The 9,690-nt window shown below is 41.5% G+C and overlaps 1 non-coding gene across 1 annotated transcript; it reads left to right on the plus strand.

The window, feature by feature from the left end:
* Positions 1–359: 359 nt before the first annotated feature.
* Trnat-ugu (transfer RNA threonine (anticodon UGU)) lies at positions 360–434 on the plus strand. The gene has a single exon. It is a non-coding gene; the product is annotated as a tRNA-Thr (tRNA).
* Positions 435–9,690: the final 9,256 nt, after the last annotated feature.

A 9,690-nucleotide genomic window follows, 5' to 3' on the forward strand; every position in this document is an offset into this window, starting at 1 on the left:
CTAAAGGGGCACATATCGAACATTTGTGAATGCCTAAAAAAACTTTTTGAGTTTTTGTATGTGTGTGCAAAGCATTGTGAAAATATCTAAAATAATAAAGTTATTGTAGAGCTGTGAAATCACTTCAATCATTTGTAATAACCCTGTAGTTCTGGCAACACCGGCCATGGCCTTCTTCTTCTGTGCGGACGCACACATATTCCCCGAACTCTTACGGGACTTGGTGAGAATGTCTTCCACGAGTAATGAGTGTGTTGGGGTGGAACACTACGAATGTAGTGTGTGGACATGTATGGTGAGAATGTGGGACTCGCGGGAGGCGTGCACGAGATAGTCCCTGCAGTCGCAGTATCTTCTGTGCCCTCGGTGGCTCAGCTGGATAGAGCATCTGCCCTGTAAGCAGGAGATCCCGGGTTCGGATCCCGGTCGGGGTACACGTTATCACCTATCCCCGTTGATATATATCAACGCCCGTTAGCAGATGAAGGTATTAATATATTTCTAATTTCGTTCTAGACGGCTGCAGGTCTTCAATGGTGCCTGTTCTTTCGGACATATTTCCGAAAGGACAGACACCATATCTATATAAGTATACAATTTGTAACAAGTCGTTGTGCAAGCTGGTGGTGGCTCCATAATGGTGCGGACTGCGTTTACATGGAATGGACTGGGTCCTCTGGTCCAACTGAACCGATCATTGATTGGAAATGGCTATGTTCGGCCGCTTGGAGGCCATCTGCAGCCATTCGTGGATTTCTACATCTACATCCATACTCCGCAAGCCACCTGACGGTGTGTGGCGGAGGGTACCTTGAGTACCTCTATCGGTTCTCCCTTCTATTCCAGTCTCGTATTGTTCGTGGAAAGAAGGATTGTCGGTATGCCTCTGTGTGGGCTCTAATCTCTCTGATTTTATCCTCATGGTCTCTTCGCGAGGTATACGTAGGAGGGAGCAATATACTGCTTGACTCTTCGGTGAAGGTATGTTCTCGAAACTTTGACAAAAGCCCGTACCGAGCTACTGAGCGTCTCTCCTGCAGAGTCTTCCACTGGAGTTTATCTATCATCTCCGTAACGCTTTCGCGATTACTAAATGATCCTGTAACGAAGCGCGCTGCTCTCCGTTGGATCTTCTCTATATCTTCTATCAACCCTATCTGGTACGGATCCCACACTGGTGAGCAGTATTCAAGCAGTGGGCGAACAAGCGTACTGTAACCTACTTCCTTTGTTTTCGGATTGCATTTCCTTAGGATTCTTCCAATGAATCTCAGTCTGGCATCTGCTTTACCGACGATCAACATTATATGATCATTCCATTTTAAATCACTCCTAATGCGTACTCCCAGATAATTTATGGTATTAACTGCCACAGTTGCTGACCTGCTACTTTGTAGCTAAATGATAAAGGATCTATCTTTCTGTGTATTCGCAGCACATTACACTTGTCTACATTGAGATTCAATTGCCATTCCCTGCACCATGCGTCAATTCGCTGCAGATCCTCCTGCATTTCAGTACAATTTTCCATTGTTACAACCTCTCGATACACCACAGCATCATCTGCAAAAAGCCTCAGTGAACTTCCGATGTCATCCACAAGGTCATTTATGTATATTGTGAATAGCAACGGTCCTACGACACTCCTGTGCGGCACACCTGAAATCACTCTTACTTCGGAAGACTTCTCTCCATTGAGAATGACATGCTGCGTCCTGTTATCTAGGAACTCCTCAATCCAATCACACAATTGGTCTGATAGTCCATATGCTCTTATTTTGTTCATTAAACGACTGTGGGGAACTGTATCGAACGCCTTGCGGAAGTCAAGAAACACGGCATCTACCTGTAAACCCGTGTCTATGGCCCTCTGAGTCTCGTGGACGAATAGCGCGAGCTTGGTTTCACATGACCGTTTTTTTCGAAACCCATGCTGATTCCTACAGAGTAGATTTCTAGTCTCCAGAAGAGTCATTATACTCGAACATGTTCTCAAAAAACGATGGAATTTTTGCGGATCACAATGCGCTATGTCACCGGGCCACAATTGTTCACGACTGGTTTTAAGAATATTATGGACAGTTAGAGCGAATTTTTTCGCCACCTATCACGCATTTATGGGATATAATTAGGAGGGCAGTTCGAGCGTAAATTTCTGCACCGGCAACATTTTCGCAATAATGGACGGCTATAGAGGCAGCATGGCTCAATATTTCTACAGTGGACTTCCAACGACTTATTGAGTGCATGCCACGTCGATTTGCTGCACTATGCCCAGCAAAAGGAGGTCCGTCACGGGCTGGGAGGTATCCCACGACTTTAGTCACCTCTGCGGATGTTTCTCAGTTTTTTAAATTACGTTTCGAAACCACAGAGGCTTTTCGAGGACATCCCCTATAACAAAAAAAAAGTGCACACTGTTTGCAGTCGTAGAGAGAGGTGAAAAGTACGAACCCGCTACATCGAGCATTTGGTAATGTTTTAACTTCTGTACGTAGATACACAACAAAAGAGATCTTTATTTAAGTCAATGGGGGCTCGTTCTCACAGATTCAAGCAACCTCAAAGGAAACTATGAATCGTCTGAAAAATTTCGCCCCTTTTCCTGAAAGCCACGGTTACTTTGTTCAGTTCCGGAAATTTCGGATTCAGATGACTGATCGTTAGTTGAAGCACGGCGCACAAAGCGACGTGTTTCGTCAGCGCGCCTTGTTTTCGGGGTGTAGGACAGGAGATAACGACAAGCTGACAGCGAGTTTGCCTGCGTCGCACCGACTTTGAGGCCTTGCACAACAGCGGCTGGTGGCTGCGACCTTCTGGAATGGGACTCATATCCCATCTTGCAGTGGTCTGAAAAGAATACACTTATAAGGGGTAAAGAATTATACACAAAACAAAGATGCTGTACGAAAGAGTGGTTATTAAGGCTCTGATGTTTCCAATAAAAGTCATACTATCAAATTATCTTAGCAGTAGATAAACACAAGCTCTGAAGGAAGCGATTACCAAACATTCTATCCCACGTCATGTCCATCTGTAGGGTCCCTCCTGTCTGAAAACAGTTCTTACTTCTTCCGAAATATGCTCCCGGTATTTTAGATGAAGTTCAAGCTTTGATTGGATATAGACAGGTAGGGAGTCAGCGTGGATTGGCAGAAGAAATAATCCTGGCACTGACCTCTAGTGTTTTAGAAAAACCGCGGAAACCTAAATCTTGACAGCGTCTCATAAAAGTGTTGTCTTATACCAACCGTACCTAATAACGTTATAACTATGAAACTGCGCAATATCATTCCGTTTCCATAACCGATAACATAAAAATGTGATTTATAAATAGGAGTAACACTGGGACTACCTCGGAAAGTGTTTTGTCAACCAAACAATTCATTTTGCTTGTGTATTTCAGAAATTACTACTTGTATCATATTTATTTTACAGAAAAACTAGACTACTTTTTCACTAGGAAATGGTGACAAACTTTTTAAACGTTTTGTACCACTAGTTAACGACCTATATTTCCACAATTTCTCCTTTGCCGTTGAACAGATAATCCATCACGCCACAATAAAAAGTCCTCACCAACTGCCACAGACACTTTCACCGTCTTTCACCATCTCCTCATTCCGAAAAATATCTACGAAACCCTCTGTCACGTGCTAAAATAATGACAGGTTTGTTTATAAATAACTCATCTGCTACCAGTCACGATTTTATTTATTTCATTTTTCTCACGATGCGTTTCAGGAAATGATTCCCATTTTCAAGTGCGTTTTTTTTGTGTTTGTTATGTCATTCCTATGTGATGTCGATGTGTGAGATTCTGCTTCATTTCGTTGACTTCACTGCAACATATAAGAAAAAAAGTGGTTTTTAGTTGGTTGTCGATCTTTTTGAGAAGTTAGTGGCAAAATTTAGAAGAATTTGTACTTACAGTTTCCTTATGGTCCATTTGTGCAGAGTCTCACACACACTCACAAATGGACCATAAGGAAACTGTAAGTACAAATAATTCTAAATTTCGCCACTAACTTCACAAAAAGATCGACAACCAACTAAAAATCGCGTGTTTTCTTCTATATTTCAGTAAAGTCAACGAAATGAAGCAGAATCTCGCACATCGACAACATCACATAGGAATGACATAACAAACACAAAAAACGCACTTGAAAATGGGAATCATTTCCTGAAACACGTCGTGCGAAAAATAAAATAAAGAAAATCTTGACTGGTAGCAAATGAGTTATTTATAAACAAACCTATTGTTTTCACAGTCGCAGGCTTTCAGAACCATTTATAATGGATCAAATTATAAAATAATTAAAATCTGGCGCGTCTAATTCTTGGCTGTATATGTCTGTAGAAATCCTTCCAATTTCCTGTGTAGCGTTCAGAGTAAAGAATGACTCTGCATTGTTGCTTAGAACAGTATGAGAAGGTTGTTTCAATCGACGAAGTCTTAGAAGACGACCGAGGAACTTTCTTTTAGTAGCAAAATTTATTTATTTATCCTTCCAGTATTAGGCATTCTACTACGCATTTTGCATTATGTTCCTAACGACACATGTTATAAAAATACTTATATTTAATATGGGTTTCAGTACTGCATCTACATCTTCATCAAGTAACTTAACGGTGTGTGGCAGAGGGTACTTCTGATACCACCAAGTAATACCCCTTCCCTTTCCAATCGCGAATGTCGCATGGGAAGAATGATTTTCGGTAAACATCTCTGTTAGCTGTCGGATTTTATCGTCTTGGTCATTTCGTGAAATGTATGTGGGGGGGAGGAAGTAATATGTTGTCCGAATCTTCCCGGAAAGTGCTTACTCTAAATTTCAATAGTAAACCTGCCCGTGATGCGCTACGCCGCTCTTGTAACGTCTGTCATTAGAGCTAGGTGAGCATCTCTGTAACGCGCTCGCGCTGACTAAACGAACTCATGACGAAACGCGCCGCTCTTCGTTAGATTTTCTCTATTTCTTCTATTAGTCATACTTTGTAAGAATAAGGATCCAGAATGATGAACAGTACGGAAAAACCGGTGGAACAAGATCCTCGTAAGGCACCTCCTTCCTGGATAAGTTACATTTCCTTAAGATTCTTCCTATGAATCAGTCTGACATGTGCTTTTCCTGCTACTTGTTTCATGTGGTGCTTTCACTTAAGATCTCCCTGGATAGTAATTCATAGATATTTTACGGTAGATGCTGTTTCCAGCAATTTGTCATTAGTACTGTAATTGTGGAGTAGAGGATTTATTTTCCTGTGTAAGCGCAATATGTTCCATTTATTTACGTTCAGGGTCAATGCCAGAACCTGCACCATTCATCAGTACACCGCAGGTCATTCGGCAAATCGATACTGTCTTCTGGGGCTGCTTCTTGTAGACAAAAATGGTTCAAATGGCTCTGAGCACTATGGGACTTGGCAGCTATGGTCATCAGTCCCCTAGAACTTAGAACTACTTAAACCTAACTAACTTAAGGACATCACACAACACCCAGTCATCCTTGTAGACAAATGCGTCATCTGCGAACAGCCACAAAGACCTTCCGAAGCATTCTACTAGATCATTTATACACATTCTAAACAATAACAGTCCTATCACGCTTCTTTGGCGTATTCCAGAAATAACAATTTTTAATTTACTTTTGGAAATTGTGCCACGAAAACAGCGATCTAATAATCGTATAATTTATTTAGTAAACAGTCATGGTTGCATACATGTTGTTACTTTTTATTTTTAGATGATCGGTTCCGATCTACTACAGAGATCATCATCTTATCTACATTCCTTGGTGATAAAAGGAATCGCTGGCGTGGAGAACACTGTCAGCACGGACGGGCCTGCTCCACGCCAGCGATCCCTACCATCACCAAGGAATATACGAGGGTTGGGATTTTTATAGTGGAAACTGTTTATTTACAGCTCGTACAAAATAGATACATGTTTCAAAGTTTTACTGACCTTCAAAGTAGTCACCAGCATTGTGCATAACCTGTTGCCAGCGATGTGGAAGTCGTGGATACTCTCAGCAGCGCCAGTTTTGTTGACAGCTAGAGCAGTGCCGTCTATTGCCTGACGAATTTGTAGCAGTTCTGAAGTGAATGCCGTGAAGTGTTTCCTTCAGTTTAGAAATCGAGTAGAACTTACGAGGACTTAAGTCAGGGGAGTGCAGTAGGTGGTATAGCACTTAGCAGCCCCATCAGTCGAATAAATCAGTAACTGCTTGCACTGTGTGTGCTTGAGCATTGTCCTGCAAAATGATGATCAGGTCCTGCAGAAAGTGTCATCACTTCTGTCTCTAAGCTGGTCGTAGGTTGTGTTCCAAAAATAAACAGCATAGAGACAGAAGTGATGACACTTTCTGCAGGACCTGACCATCATTTTGCAGGACAATGCACAAGCACGTACAGTGCAAGTTGTTACTGCTTTGTTTGACTGATGGGGCTGCTAAGTGCTATACCACCTACTGCACTCCCCTGACTTAAGCCCTCGTGAGTTCAACTCTATTTCTAAACTGAGGGAAACACTTCACGGCATTCGCTTCAGAACTGCTGCAAATTCGTCGAGCAATAGACCGCGCCGCCCGAACTGTCAAAACAACTGGCACTGCTAAGAGTGTCCTAGGACTTCCACATCGTTGGCAACGGGTTATGCACAATGCTGGTGACTACTTTGAACGTCAGTAAAACTTTGAAATGCGTATCTACTCTGTACGAGCTGTAAATAAATAGTTGCCACAATTAAAATTCCAACCCTCGTATTTTAAAAGCATACCTTCATCCGCTTTCTCGACGTACTCCATTAATCGTATCCGGTAAGGATCCCACACCGCGCAGTAGTACTTCAAGAGAGGACGGACAAACGTAGTGTAGGCACTCTCTTCAATAGCTCTCCTGCATCTTCTGACAATAAAATTCGGTCTTTGCCTCGCCTTCTACACAACGTTTTCTATGTGTTCTTTCCAATTTAAATTGTTAGTAATTGTAATACCTATGTACATAGTTGAATTTACGGCCGTTAGATTTGACTGATTTATCGTGTACCCGAAGTTTAACGGATTCCTCTTAGCACTCATGTGGATGACGTCACACTTTTCAATGTTAAGAGTCAGTTCCCAGTTTTGGCATCATTCATATATCTGGTGCCCCGGTAAGGTCCAACGAACAGCATAGTCAACGCATTATTGTAACCAAAATAGACACGAGCCGACGCATACCACAGTAGTTTAAGTTTATATGCCAGCTAGCTCCGCAGATGACAAAGATATTGAAGAAATTTATGATGAGATAAAAGAAATTATTCAGATAGTGAAGGGAGACAAAAATTTAATAGTCATGTGGGACTGGAATTCGATAGTAGGAAAAGGAAGAGAAGGGGGTAAGGAATGAAAGAGGAAACCGCCAGGTAGAATTTTGCACAGAGAATGATTTAATCATAGCTAACACTTGGTTTATGAATCATGAAAGAAGGTTATATACGTGGAAGAGGCCTGGAGACACTGGAAGGTTTCAGATAGATTATATAACGGTGAGACAGAGATTTAGGAACCAGGTTTTAAACTTAAGACATTTCCAGGAGCGGATGCGGACTCCGACCACAATCTATTGGTTATGAACTGTAGACTAAAACGGAAGAAACTGCAAAAAAGTGGGAATTTAAGGGGATGGGAACTGGATACATTTAAAGAATCAGAGGTTGTAAAGAGTTTCAGAGATAGCATTAGAGAACGATTGACAAGAACGTGGGAAAGAAATACAGTAGAAGAAGAGTGGGTAGCTTTGAGAGATGAAATAGTGAATGCAGCAGAGGATCAAGTAGGTAAAAATAGGAGGACTAGTAGAAATATTTGGGTAACAGAAGATATAATGTATTTAATTGATGAGAGGAGAAAATGTAAAAAATGCAGTAAATGAAGGAGGCAAAAAGGAATACAAGCGTCTCAAAAATGAGATCGACAGGAAGTGCAAAACAGCTAAGCAGGGATGGTTAGAGGACAAATGTAAGGATGTAGAGGCATATATCACTAGGGGTAAGGTGGGCACTGACTACAGGAAAATTAAAAAGACCCACATGTATGAATATCAACAGCTGAGGTGCAAAACCATTCCTAAGCAAAGAAGGGAAAGCAGAAATTGGAAGGAGTATGTAGAGGGTCTATACAAGGATGATCTCCTTGAGGGCCATATTATGGAAATGGAAGAAGACATAGATGAAGATGAAATTGGAGATATGATACTGCGTGAAGAATTTGACAGAGCACTGAAAGACCTAAGTCGAAACAAGGCCCCGGGAGTAGACAACATTCCACTAGAACTACTGACAGCCTTGGGAGAGGCAGCCCTGACAAAACTCTACCATCTGGTGAGTAAGATGTATGAGACAGGCGAAATACCCTCAGACTTCAAGAAGAATATAATAATTCCAGTCCCTAAGAAAGCAGCTGTTTACAGCTGAAAAAATTACCGAACTATCAGTTTAATAAGTCACGGCTGCAAAATACTAACACGAATTCTTTAAAGACGAATGGAAAAACTAGTAGAAGCCGACCTCGGGGAACATCGGTATGGATTCCGTAGAAATGCTGGAACACGTGAGGCAATACTGACCCTACAAATTATCTTAGAAGATAGATTAAGGGAAGGCAAACCAACGTTTCTACCATGTGTAGACTTGGAGAAATCTTTTGACAATGTTGACTGGAATATTCTCTTTCAAATTCTGAAGGAGGCAGGGGTAAAATACACGGAGCAAAAGCCTATTTACAATTTGTACAGAAACCAGATGACAGTTATAAGAGTCGAGGTGCATGAAAGGGAAGCAGTGGTTGAGAAGGGAGTGAGACAGGTCTGTAGCCTATCCCCGACGATATTCAACTTGTATATTGAGCAAGCGGTAAAGGAAACAAAAGAACAATTCGGAGTAGGTATTAAAATCCATGGAGAAGAAATAAAAACTTTGAGGTTTGCTGGCAACATTGTAATTCTGTCAGAGACAGCAAAAGACCTGGAGGAGCAATTGAACGGAATGGACAGTGTCTTGAAAGGAGGATATAAGATGAACAACAAGAAAAGCAAAATGACGATAATGGAATGCAGTAGGATAAAACCAGGTGAGGCTGAGAGAATTAGATTAGGAAATGAGACACTTAAAGTAGTAAATGAGTTTTGCTATTTGGGAAGCAAAATAACTGATGATGGTCGAAGTAGAGAGGACATAAAATGTAGACTGGCAATGGTAAGGAAAGCGTTTCTGAAGAAGAGAAATTTGTTAACATCGAGTATAGATTTAAGTGCCAGGAAGTCTTTTCTGAAAGTATTTGTATGGAGTGTAGCCATGTATGGAAGTTAAACATGGATGATAAGTAGTTTCGACAAGACGAGAATAGAAGATTTCGAAATGTGGCGCTGCAGAAGAATGCTGAAGATTAGATGGATACATCACGTAACTAATAAGGAGGTACTGAATAGAATTGGGGAGAAGAGGAATTTATGGCACAACTTGATTGGAAGAAGGGATCTGTTGGTAGCACACGTTCTGATGCATCAAGGGATCACCAATTTAGTATTTGAGGGCAGCGTGGAGGGTAAAAACCGTAGAGGGAGACCAAGAGGTGAATACACTAAGCAGATACAGAAGGATGTCGGCTGCAGCAGTTACTTGGAGATGAAGAAGCTTGGGCAGGG

The sequence above is a fragment of the Schistocerca serialis genome, chromosome 7, assembly GCF_023864345.2.
Source record: "Schistocerca serialis cubense isolate TAMUIC-IGC-003099 chromosome 7, iqSchSeri2.2, whole genome shotgun sequence".
In the NCBI taxonomy this organism is placed as follows: domain Eukaryota; kingdom Metazoa; phylum Arthropoda; class Insecta; order Orthoptera; family Acrididae; genus Schistocerca; species Schistocerca serialis.